This window comes from Notamacropus eugenii, chromosome 6 (genome assembly GCF_028372415.1).
Source record: "Notamacropus eugenii isolate mMacEug1 chromosome 6, mMacEug1.pri_v2, whole genome shotgun sequence".
NCBI classification, from domain to species: domain Eukaryota; kingdom Metazoa; phylum Chordata; class Mammalia; order Diprotodontia; family Macropodidae; genus Notamacropus; species Notamacropus eugenii.
This window is the reverse complement of record NC_092877.1, coordinates 384,489,717-384,501,966: the sequence shown is the minus strand read 5'-3', so window position 1 is coordinate 384,501,966 and position 12,250 is coordinate 384,489,717. Positions and strand designations below refer to the sequence as shown.

General features: G+C 39.8%; 1 protein-coding gene across 1 annotated transcript in view; it reads left to right on the top strand.

The window, feature by feature from the left end:
- FGF12 (fibroblast growth factor 12) overlaps positions 1-12,250 on the top strand; it is a 390,802-nt gene that overhangs the window by 102,764 nt on the left and 275,788 nt on the right. The gene's annotated exons all lie outside the window — the stretch shown is intronic.

Below are 12,250 nucleotides of genomic sequence, written 5' to 3'. Positions count from 1 at the left end.
CCTGAGACTCCCTTTGAGAAGAGAAATTACTCCACTTTAGACTTCTCTAGAGATCTGGCTGCAGGAAGCTTTTCTGAGTCCTGAACTTGGATATTTTTTTTAAGTCTTTTTGTTCAATGACATGGCTTTAAAAAAAGTATCCTGCCTGGATATATCCATGTAAAATCCAGTTTAATCCAGTAAACGTTTATTCAATGTTCCATTTGGCTCGAGAGGGGAACCAGGAAAAGGAGGATAGGACAAATTGCAAAGAGGTTGATTCAGCAACCAGGAGGGAAATCTACTGAGGAAATGGGTCATCTTGAGAATCAGTAGGCACTTCCTCTTCAGAGGTGTTAAAGCTTTAAGTCACTTGTTTGGTATACAGGGGACAATTCTAGATGTCTCTGAGTCTCTTCTGAGGCTCAAATATTTACTTGGTGCAAAGTTTTGTATGAGGTACCAGGAAATTCAAAGAAAAAATTCAGTCACTGACACCAAGGAGTTTATATTCTAACGGAGGACCACCTCAAGGAAACAACTGGGTAGAAACATGTTAAACAAGCAATTGTTTCATTTTTGTTCTTGTATCTTGAGTACCTAGCACAGAGTAGGTGCTTAAGAAATGCTCTTTTGAATTGAATGGGAGGGAACATTAACAAGTAAGAAGATGAGGTTAGACTTCCCTGGAAAAGTGATTTTCTTTCCTTGATGGAATATAAGGAATCTGACAGATGAGATGTGGAGGTCACACCTTCTAGGCATGTAGAGTCTATATCTAATTTCTTGGTTTTCATAAAAATTTCTACAAAACCTCCAATGAGCACCCCTCCCAACATGAGCTCAGCTTCCTGGTTTGGGACCCCGCAAGGTCAGCTGAACACTTCTCACAGTTCAAGGACAACCTTACTGGGATCAGTTTCCTGTACCATGGTTCACTAATCACTGCTATGGACATCCTTACCGTTAGCAATCAGACAACAGACAATGTGTTCTTAACCTTTGTGTTGCAGGCCCATATCATAATCTGATGAAACCTATAGGCCTCTTCTTAGAATTACACACACACACACACACACACACACACACACACACACACACACACACACACCATTTAAGGAAATTATAAATTTCTACTTCTGTTTAGTATAAATTAAGGCATCATTTTTTTCCTATCCAAGTTTTTATACTCTTGGAAATCTAATCCTGGGGTGGGGGGCCCCATGGACTCCAGGTTAAAAACCCCTAGACTAGAAAACAATTGCCTTTTAATAAAGTTATTTAATAATATCATAGAGTTAAAAACAGTTGGTCAAAGTATACCTCTCCCCCACCCCAAAAAATCATGGTGCGTAAATAATACCCAGTGGTCCATGGGGAAAGAAGGCTTCACTGAAATGAGGCTGATGTGTTGGATCCATTTGTGGCCAATGAGGAACACACAGCTGCTTGTGTTCTCTGGCATGTGAGGCCTTGCTGGAGGGCTTTGCCTCAGAAAGTATCATGGCTAAAAGGGTCAAACCCCTTGAAGCTGTGTCCCTCCTTGGGTAACTGACCCTCTGTATGTGAGAGTACTCTGGTAGAGTAACGGCAGCCATCAGCTGAGTTAACAGGGGAAGTGGGCCTCTACCTCCTAACAGTCAGTCGTTGGCACTTGTTCCTTTAAGTAGAAAATGATTTCTTAAAAATAAAAAAGAAAAAGAAAAAAAGATAGTCACTTCTTGCTGATAACACATTGTAAAATTAAACATCTCTGAGAATCTAATGTGATGGGTTCTATTTTTCACCCTTTACCCAGGCCTGGGGCATTTTCATTTTTGTTGACGTTTTCTGACAGGACTGAATTAAAGTCCTTCTATGCCCTAGGCACATCAGTTTGTAGTCTTTTCATGGATGCATTTTTTATAAGTGTTTCTTATTTTACAACAAAAAATGCTGAAAAAATTCATCTTTTTAAATAATTTTTCATCTTGTAAAAAAATAAAAAGGCAAAGATTGACGGGGATATGACAGACCTCCTGTGGCTTCTCCTTCTATGTGAGAAGAGCCACAAAGAGGTGTCCATTCTAGTCTCTGTCACAGAAATAAAACAAGGCCTGCTCACTTGTTGGCAAAGGCACCGCGGCAAGACCCAGCTTTGAACAGATTCTCTCCTGTTCAAGCCTGTATAAGAGTTGTGTCTTCTGTTGTTTTGGGTTACGAGATCTGGGCTGGATGACCATGGGACTTCTGAGGAGCATATCTACTTTATTTCCTTGCTCATTTCCCCATGCGGGGAGGGTGGCAGTGAGAGAGAGATAATGGATTGCCATTTTCATTCCTATGCAGAAAAACTTAAAAGAGTAATCATCACATGGTCCTTAAAGCTAATTTAATTTTAAATTTACCTCAATGAAAAGAAGCTTAGTAGCATCTAAAAGCCTGTTTTGTCAAAATAATAATTTGGAAACTCGCATTACATAATCTCTCTCTGTCTCTCTCTCTCTCTCTCTCTCTCTCTCTCTCTCTCTCTCTCTCTCTCTCTCTCGGTAGATATATCTATGTGTCCATTAGCTATGTCAATAACATAGTGATGAAGATATAGTGCTATCCATATAGAAAGATTTACCATAGGATCTTGTAAGTCATAAGTTCCCCTTGTGCATTTTAAATGTTATTTGGTTTCTCAATATTTTAAATGCTATTTGATTTCTCAAATATTGAGTTATTTTGGGTCTAAGCCTCATCTCAAATCCTTTCCTATATTATTTCCCAATATAAATTGTGATGATCGCACTTTTTCACTGTTACTGATTGGGTCCAACTTCAAAGAGATGGGATTTCGCTATTATTGGGCAATAATTCTTGTAAACACCTTATGTCAAATGGGGGGGATCCCCAACTGAGGGACAAGTGTCTATCTCACTTAGTCAGTGACCTTGTCATGACGAAGAGGAGCTGGATTCTTTAACTGCTGCCCCTCTGCAGGCAGGCCAGGAAGACTTGGTGCCTTGCCAGGTCTGGCTGCTGTTGAGCACAGGGAGCCGATCCAGCCCTTGGTGTCAGACTTCCCAGCAGCCTGAATGCCCTTGGCCAGCTTAGCTGATGGATGGATTTTGTCAGTTCCTGGATTTGCCCGCTTGTTGCAAAGGATGCTGGGGTTCAGGCTCCTGTCTACCAAAGACGGCCTGAAAGCTGACCACTTCAAGAAATGAATAGTCACTATAATCCTAGCAAACAGACGTATAAAGAATTGTAGGTGCAGATAGACAAGGAGATGAAGTGATCAACTCATTTTTCTGCCTTCCAGAAAAGGAGTTTAGTGGGGATGGAGAAAACTGAAAGATGAGCAACAGCTCGTAACCTTTATGCAGGCTTCACCTGCTTCGGTGTCTGTTCCCCTCCCCTCCCATACATACCACGTCTCTTCCTCTTTCTCTTGTGTTCTTATATCTATCAGTTTTGATAGGAGAGGGCCTTTGGGAAATCTGTGAGACATAGGAGCTCCTTGAAGAGCCTCCCTCCTCCCAGGGGAGTTGCTACAGGGGATAAGGAGCATTGTGGATAACCAAGGGATGAACTAAGGACACTGGGAGCTGGGACCACAGGATTACTAAGAGCATATCTCACTGATTTCCCCATCATAGCTGGGGCTGGTCCTAACTGGCAGCTTTCGTGATATTAAATCTGGATTGACAGACCCAGGAATTTCTGCTATTTCGCCCAGAACTGAAGGAAAGACTCTTGGTGGCCATTGACATAGACCTAATACATTCAATCACTACCAGAGTCATTGTGCTTGTGGCAAGTTTGAGAATTATAACATATCTAGTGATTGCCAGGCTGGGAGCCACTTAGGCAGTGCACCAGGGTGTCTTGATGGCCAAACTGGTGGAAGGGGAGAATATAACTTCAGGTTTAAAAATAGGACAAAATTCTTAATCCTGGCGGGCACAGGTGTGTGCACGAGCATATGCATGTGGATTGTGTGCACATATTTGCTGCTTAGTTTGGTATCCCTTCCAGAAATATTATGGTCAGGAAGTGGGAAGAAGTAATGATGCCAACCCTGGACACTTATGTTTGAACCCTTTGCATTCTGCTTCCTCACATGGTGGGGAGGTTGAGCACTGGGCACCGTGAGCACCTTGGGGGACAGAGTCTGTTACAAAGGACTCCACATCACACAGAATCTAAACTCCAGAAGAGTCAGGAGAGGCAGAGAAGATGCCCCTTATGTCTCTGCCTGCCTTTCCATTCCCATATCTGCTTTAGGTCAGACTCACACTCCCTATGGAGATTCTGACCTCTACTTTCTTCCCCTGACATTCATCATGAACAAAGCTGCCAGATTAATTTTTCAGTTTCATCATGTCATAGTCATGATTGAAAAAGAAAAAGAAAACCCTTCCATGGCTCTCTGTAGAGTGAAGTTCACATTTGTGTTTGCTGTTCCAAGCCTTCCACTCCTCACTTACAGAAGGATCCATGTTAATCCTACACTTTAGGCCACCATCTTCGTACTTCTATGTTTGCTCACCTATACCACATAGGAACATGCTATATAAACACATGGAACTGTGATTATTTACATAATGACAGTTAATAGCTGGCAGCTATCCAGGACTTCAGAGTTTACCAAGCTCTATCTTGATCTGATCTTATTTTTCCTCAGAGAAACTCTAAGTAGGAGCTATTATTGCCCCCATTTTACAGATGAGAAAACTGAGGCAGACAGCAGTTAAATGACTTGCTCTAACTCAAACTGTTAGTAAATGTCTGGGCTACCTTTGAACTCAGGTCTTCCAAAAGCTAGGATTGCACTCTATGCACTGTGGCACTACCTAGAGAAGCTAAGTGGCTCAGTGGATAGAATGGCAGACCTGGAGTCAGAAAGACTCATTTCCTGAGTTCAAATCTGATCCTGTTTGACTCAGTTTCCTCATCTGTAAAGTGAGTTGGAGAAAGAAATGACAATCCTCTATTGTATTTTTAGAGGTGCACCAAACGGGGTCATGAAGAGTCAGATGTGACTGAACACCTAGCTGCATTATGATTTTCCAACTCACACAAAAAGTAAAACTTTTTTAAAGAATGAGATGAAAATGAAATATTTTACTTATTAATAGTAGCACAAACTTTTTATCCCTAAAATATTGTCAATAATGATATTTAGTGAGGATTACATGGCTGAATTCTTTATTGTCATTTAAAATTCTTGGTTGAACACTCCATAGATGCAGTGATTTTAAGGGCTGGTTCTAAATTCAGTTTGTTTTGGTATATGGTTTCTGTGTGATCCAGTGATCCTGGCCCTTTCCTATGCCTTGAATAATACTTTCCATCTCCTGACTCCATAGATTTGCTCTGGCAGTCTCCACCCTCACCCTTGCCCCCATTACTCCCTCTTGGCTTCCCTGGCTTCCTTCAAGTCTCAGATAAAATTGCACCTTCTCCAGGGAGTATTTCCCAGTCACTTTTACTGCTAGTGCCTTCCTGCTGCTAATTATTTCCCATTTTGCCTAAATATAGCTTATTTGAATGTTTTTGCTTGTCATTGTCCTCCTCATTAGACAGGGGAGGATTTTGAGAACAGGGACTATCTTTTGTCTTTCTTTGTATCACCAGCACTTAAGGCAATGCCTTGCACATAGTAGGTACTTAATAAATATCTATTAATTGATTGATGGGCTGATAAAGATAATACACACAAAAAGATCCATACTATGGATCCAGATGGAAGAGGCATTTCATTTGCTGCACTCACCAAAACACACTATTAGTTTTTCAGTCCCTTCCATCAATTATACAAAAAAAAAGAGGCTGTTGAAATTCAGCTAGTAAATTTCTATCCTCTTCAATATTAATAAGTTCTTCTTGGAAACTAATCTGAAGATGTTGCATTTTTATTTTAATGAATGGATTCAAAACCAAAGATTTGTGAACCATTTGGACAACTCTCTTTTCTAGTATGAGGATGAAGATCAAAGTTTTTGTAGGTAAAATAGACCACTTTCCATGACTCCAGGAGTACAGTGTAAGTATCTAGGAAGAGAGGGTGGTCACAACAGAAAATGCTACTAAGAAGTCAAGAAGGATGAGATTTGAGGAAAGACTTTCCAGTGTGACAATAAATCTCCAGTGACTTTTGAGAGGCACTATGGGAATTGTCACTTGTCTGTTAAATGAGGAGTCAAGGATAAGGAGGAGGTTGAGAACCTGGGAAAAGAGGGATGGTGGAGCTCTCCCAGAAATAGGGATGTTCAGAAGTAGGGGGTGAAGGATCATGTCATGATGGACAGTTCTTAACCCATCTGAGTGTGTGTGTGTGTGTGTGTGTATGTGTGTGTGTGTGTGTGAGAGAGAGAGAGAGAGAGAGAGAGAGAGAGAGAGAGAGAGAGAGAGAGAGAGAGAGAGAGGGAGGGAGGGAGGGAGGGAGGGAGGGAGGGAGGGAGGGAGAGAGAGAGAGAGAGAGAGAGAGAGAGAGAGAGAGAGAGAGAGAGAGAGAGAGAGAGAGAGAGAGTGCATGTGCACACATTTTCCTGTGTGAATTGTTGTATTCAATTAAAAATGAAAAGTGTACTGGGTATGTGTGTGGGGATGAGTCTAATAATACAATCGCCATTTTCTGGGAGGATAAAGCTTGTGCTGCTGAGATGCTCATGCCAAGGCCACAAGGTATCTATGCTTGGGGTTTTTCCCCTCAAAATTGGTCATTCAAGTGCTCAAACACAAAGGACACTCCCATTGCCTCTGGGAAAGTCTGGGACAGGGTCAAAGACTGCACAGTATCTGGGGGCCGGCTGCAGGAAGGGGTAGAGAGGGATGATAATGTTGGAAGAAGACTGTGTTTGGGGTGAAGACAAGCTATTCTGTAGCTGACCATCTAGAGCAGGCAGGATGTTTCTTATCCTTTCACCCTCTGATCAGTTTCCCCCCCAAGACTCATATCACTACCAATCGGGGGCCATCACCCCTGATTTGGAGACTTTTGCTTTAAGACTTGGGAAATACTCTCCTCATTTCCCCTCCCATTCATGCAAGCATTATTACTCCTGTTTTTTAAGTGAAGAAACTGAGGCTGTGTTTCAAATGACTTGGTCAGGTCCATACAAGTAGTAATTTGAACTTTTCTTTCTTTACCTGGAGCTCTGTTTCCTTTCCACTACATCTACTTTGAGCCCTTTAGTACAGCTGATTGGGCTACTCAATTTTCTAACCACATAGGAGCACAAAGAACAGCTCTCCAACTGGGCAGGACTTAATTATCTAGAAAGCCCCATTCTCCCATTTTACAAATGAGGGATCTGAGGTTCAGAGGTTGAGTTGTCCAGGGTCACACAGGTAGGAATTTTCTGGGTAGGGATTTAAACTCATTTTCTCTGATGTCACATCCAGTGTTCTTTCACCTGTTCCAGGCTGCCTCCCTTTGGTCCATCACCACCTTCACTTCTCCCTTTGTATGATATGCCTCCCCCCTCCCTCTCCACTCTCAATATGGATTGATCCAGATACTGTCTATTCTTCATGATTTAGGCATTCTTCTTGTGGAGCCTCAGTCCACAGTGAGCTTTCCTTTCTCAAATTCCATGGCCCTTGTTTCTTATTCCATCATTATCATCATCAGTTCTCTCTATGTGTTTATTTCACTCCAGACTAGACTAATCTCCTTGAAGGAAGGACCCATGTCCCAGGTAAATGCATCCCCCTGTAGTCCTATGTAACCTGGATGGATTTATATCAGCAGGTCAGGAGACTGGTTTCAAGTCGAAGGATTTGATATAAAAATATGGTTTAAGATATGATGGAGCCATTATCAATTTCAGGCTGTTGGAATACAAAATCAGAGCAGAGGTTTTGTTGGTTTGTTTAAAATTTAAAATGTTAGTTTGTGCTTAATAAATCTGTGCCTGAAATATTTAATATAAATTTAATTTTTGCCCATTAAATCATATATTTAATGTATCCCAAAATGTTCCTATATTTAGTGTCTGATGAAGAATTGCCTCACTTCCCCTAACTAATATGTTTAGTATGTAAGGATTTTTTAAATATAGTTTTCTCAGTGTTAGGAACAATTCTGTTTTTACTTTTTGTAAGCTATATTTTTCAATTCATCATTTTAGAAATGACTTTTCACTATATTCATGTGGAAAGCTCTATTCACATTTATTTTAGAAACATTTAACTCTTCCCAATTAATTGAAAACTATTCCTGTAAAAGTAGCTCTCAGAAACCAGGCTAGCAATGGAACTGACCCCATTATCTCTTCATGTCTCTGTGGAGTGAACGACCAAATGACAGAGACTGAGATTTCACCAGCCTCCACCTTTAATAAATTCTGTTGGTTGGCAACATCCATGAAGTCAGTATACAGTGTACATTATTTTTTTAAATCTCACCCAAGAGAGAAGCTAGGGTTTTCACTTGTAGCAATGCAAATGGTGACAAATAAAACATTTTTCCAGCTTTTGAATTTGAAATGAAGCTCAGGCTAAATGAAATTTGAAAAGGTGACTTTAAATCTTTGTGTATGCAAGCAATTGAATTGGTATAAATAGATGAAAAAATCAGGATGTTGGACACATGCTGAACAAATGGAGGGAGACAAGCAGGGTCATAGGGGCCGTAATGTAATTTGGAGCTGTTTGTTTCTGGACAATGAGTTTAAATATGACTCAGCTTGCAATAGAATACCCTTTTGGGATCATTTAGTCAGGACTTTCTCTCTTGTTGCAATCAACTTACATCCCTAGCATCACTTTAAATGTTTCTGCCGTGGTAGAAACCAGACTGGTTCCTGTTGTGTGGCTTTCTATGAAACTCATTTGGGACCTTGGCTTGGTCATTAACAGCCTTCATGAGCTTCCAGAAGTCTTTCTCTCTCTAGCCCATTTCATCTACCCTATCTTTATAGTATCAAACCTTTAGAGAATCAAATGAGAGAATGCATGTGAAAATACCTGAAAAGCAGAGATGACCACATAGATGCACAAATACTACAGTGAGATATGTGAGCTTGACTATTTGAAAACTCCCTCTAAGGATGGTGGTCACAGCTCATTGCCTAGTGTCCATGCCCCCTACCACACACACTCCTTCTGGGATCTTCACAGGATGTCCCTGGAATGTACTCTAAGCCTCCCTCCTGACACATAGATTATAGCAGAAGGGTAATCAGGCTCACTCTCACCAGGTCTCTTCATCCTATCCTACAGCTCCTTGTTGATATTTTTTTACTCCTGGTCTTCAAAGTTCCAGAGGGGCTATATATTGCATCCTGCTCAACCCTACCATGTACTTCTCTTGTACCCTCTTGATTCATTTTTGTTTTTATTTTATTTTTAGTTCTTCAGAAAAATGTGTACCTCCCTTCTTGCTGTAATTTGGTAATCCTTCCAAATGTATGTCACAAACTGAATGACAGACGTTTTCATCTACTTTGTGTTTCCTGTGGCGATCGTCAGACTGTGCTTTTTTGAGTGATCACAGATCTATTTTCTATGAGGCTTTGAAATGTTCCAAAATTTGATGAAGCTACCACAATAGCATCCACAAACCACAAAAATGCAGAGGATCTCACCACCTCCAAAGACTCCATCCTGAATTTGTACTTTATAGTGACTCTGCCATCACAGTGGTGAGCACCGTCACCAATCATACATTCCATTGTTTAATGCCCCCCTGACAGCCTTGATTAGAGAGTCATTAAACATGGTTATTTCTGTCATTATAGCTTTCATTGAATCTTCAATGATTATGAATCATGGCTGGGCAAAATCTTGTTGGCAATCTTTAAGGATGCCTTGTGTATTGCTGAATCAAATGTGTTTTCACAAATAGCAAGAAGCACTGTGGTATCTTATGTGTTCTACATCTTTTGGGTCAAATACAAAAGGGAAGAAATTTGATCTGTTATTGAATGTGAATTGTGAAAGCCTGCATCATCCTATCTGTATTATCCACACCTTCAATGACCTTGATTCATTTACTGGTGACTCATACTTTGTATCAGTAAGAGAATAAGCATATAGGTTTGATTAATATTGATTAATACTCACCTTGATTAATATTCACCTAATCATTGGTCCCGGATTTTTTCCACATTTTTTCATGTGTTCCCCTCATTTACATCCATTACCATCTATCACTTACCAGCCTTACTTTTGTGATTCAACGTGAATCGTCTCTGTATGTGTTTGGTTCCGTCCAACTTTTGTTATTGTCGTTCTGCTGTTTTCAATCATGCCCAACTCTTGGTGACCCTATTTGGGGTTTTCTTGGCAGATACTGGAGTGGTTTGCCATTTCCTTTTCCAGCTCATTTTACAGATGAGGAAAGTGAGACAAACAAGGCTAAATGACTTGCTCAAGGGTACAGAGCTAGCTAGTGTCTGAAGCCAGATGTGAATGAATGACGATGATTCTTCCTGACTTCATGCTGGTCCTCTGTGGCATGTAGCTTTAGTAACCCAGCTACTTTACCTAACTTTCTTCACTTCATTCTAAATATAATAATGTCTGTGATGTGAGGGTTCCATTGTGGCCATATAATTATCTTTGCTGGTGAAAGCTATTTATTATTGTGATCTTCAGAGATCTTTCTCTAATTTTTCTCCTATTAGTTGCCCTTCTATTTTCACCCTTAAATGTCTAGGATGATTTTGCTTAGTTGAATTTGTTCCTTTTTTCTGCTCTCTTTTTTTTTTGAAACATTCCACTTGTCCTTCATGACTTGTCTGTTTATGAAATGATGCATCATATATACAAGTTCATAAACCAAGTCAGTGTTTACTTTGACAATCATCTTTCTTTGGCCATTTATCAACTATAAAGCTTCATGGACTCTTTTTCACATTGTGGCAAAATATTTACCTCCACTAAATTCTGAATAAATTGGGTTTTTGTAATTGTCATGTAATTCCTCCCACCTTTTCATTGTTAATTATTTTAATAATATGAATTTGATTAACTTTGTACCATAGCATGCTTTTTCTCACAGTTCCTTAATTATAATGTTTGCTCTGATAAGTTTCTGATTTGACCACAAATGAGTGACTCACGTGTAACTTACATATCAAAAATTAGTCTTTTTCTTTTTGTTTCAATATCGTACATTTTTATTTTCACAGTAAGATTTTTCTCAATGTGATCAGTGTCTTCCAGTTCATTTGGAGGAAGGGAGGATCTCTATGATATACAAGTTTGGCCTCTCTCTTTTCTTCTTCTTAAATGATATTTCCCCTTCTACTTCTGGCCATCCCTACTTTTTCCCCAAGCCTTGCATTGAAATTACCAAGTGTTAGAATATTTGCTGAATTCATTTGGATGGTCTCATTGAGCTCTTCAAAGAATTTTTCAAAGAACTTTTCAACTTTAGCAATTTCAATTGGTACATAAGATGCAATATTCATGATACTCTTTTTGCAAATAATTATCATCAGTATAAAAACCAAATCACCAAATATTACATGAAATTATATTACTTGCTGCCTTTTGGCATATAATAAAACCAGTTTTACCAACTCCTTTCTTTACCACTCAAAAGAGTAGCTGTCAGTTGTCCCTCCTCTGAGCTAAAACATTATTCTTTTTTCTTGTATCTTTCAAAGGGAGAATGATTTAGCTCTTCCAGTAATATGTCTTCTTGTTCATTGGATAAGGAACTCACATTTAGAATACCAGCTGGTTAAATTAAATTTCCAGTCTAAAACTCTGACGCTTAGCACCCTCTAGTCCCTTTCCAACTAATCTGCCAACCTCACTCTAGAAGCATGAGGTGCCAAACTGAGGACCAATTTGTGTCTTTTCTCTCTTCCATGGATTGACTTAGTGGGAAAAGCTTCTCACTGAGTGGCCAGCTTACTGTTTTTGAACCTTTCTGAACTCTCTTTGACCCAAGGAAAGGAGTCAGCCCTTTGCTTTGAATCATACGTGATACCATTCCAACTTGCTAAGGCCTAGTGGAGTTGGTCCTCACTGGCATCGTCTTCAATAATTAGGTCACCTGCACACTATGATAAGCACCATTGGAGAACCTAGTGAAGTACTTTGTTAAGCAAATCGAATTGGTTTGAGTTTTTTTTTGGGGGGGGGGGAATCTGTCTATCCATCTATCCATCCGCTCACCTACCTACCTCTTTCCTTGTTCATTCATTTTGGTTTATTACTACATTAAATAGTACAGCTGATACAATGACTTTTTGTTTGAATAAATGAAATTCACTAAGAATTTAATCAGTGATAATCACTTTCAAACGTGTCACCAGTTAAGTTATACCTACCAATCAGT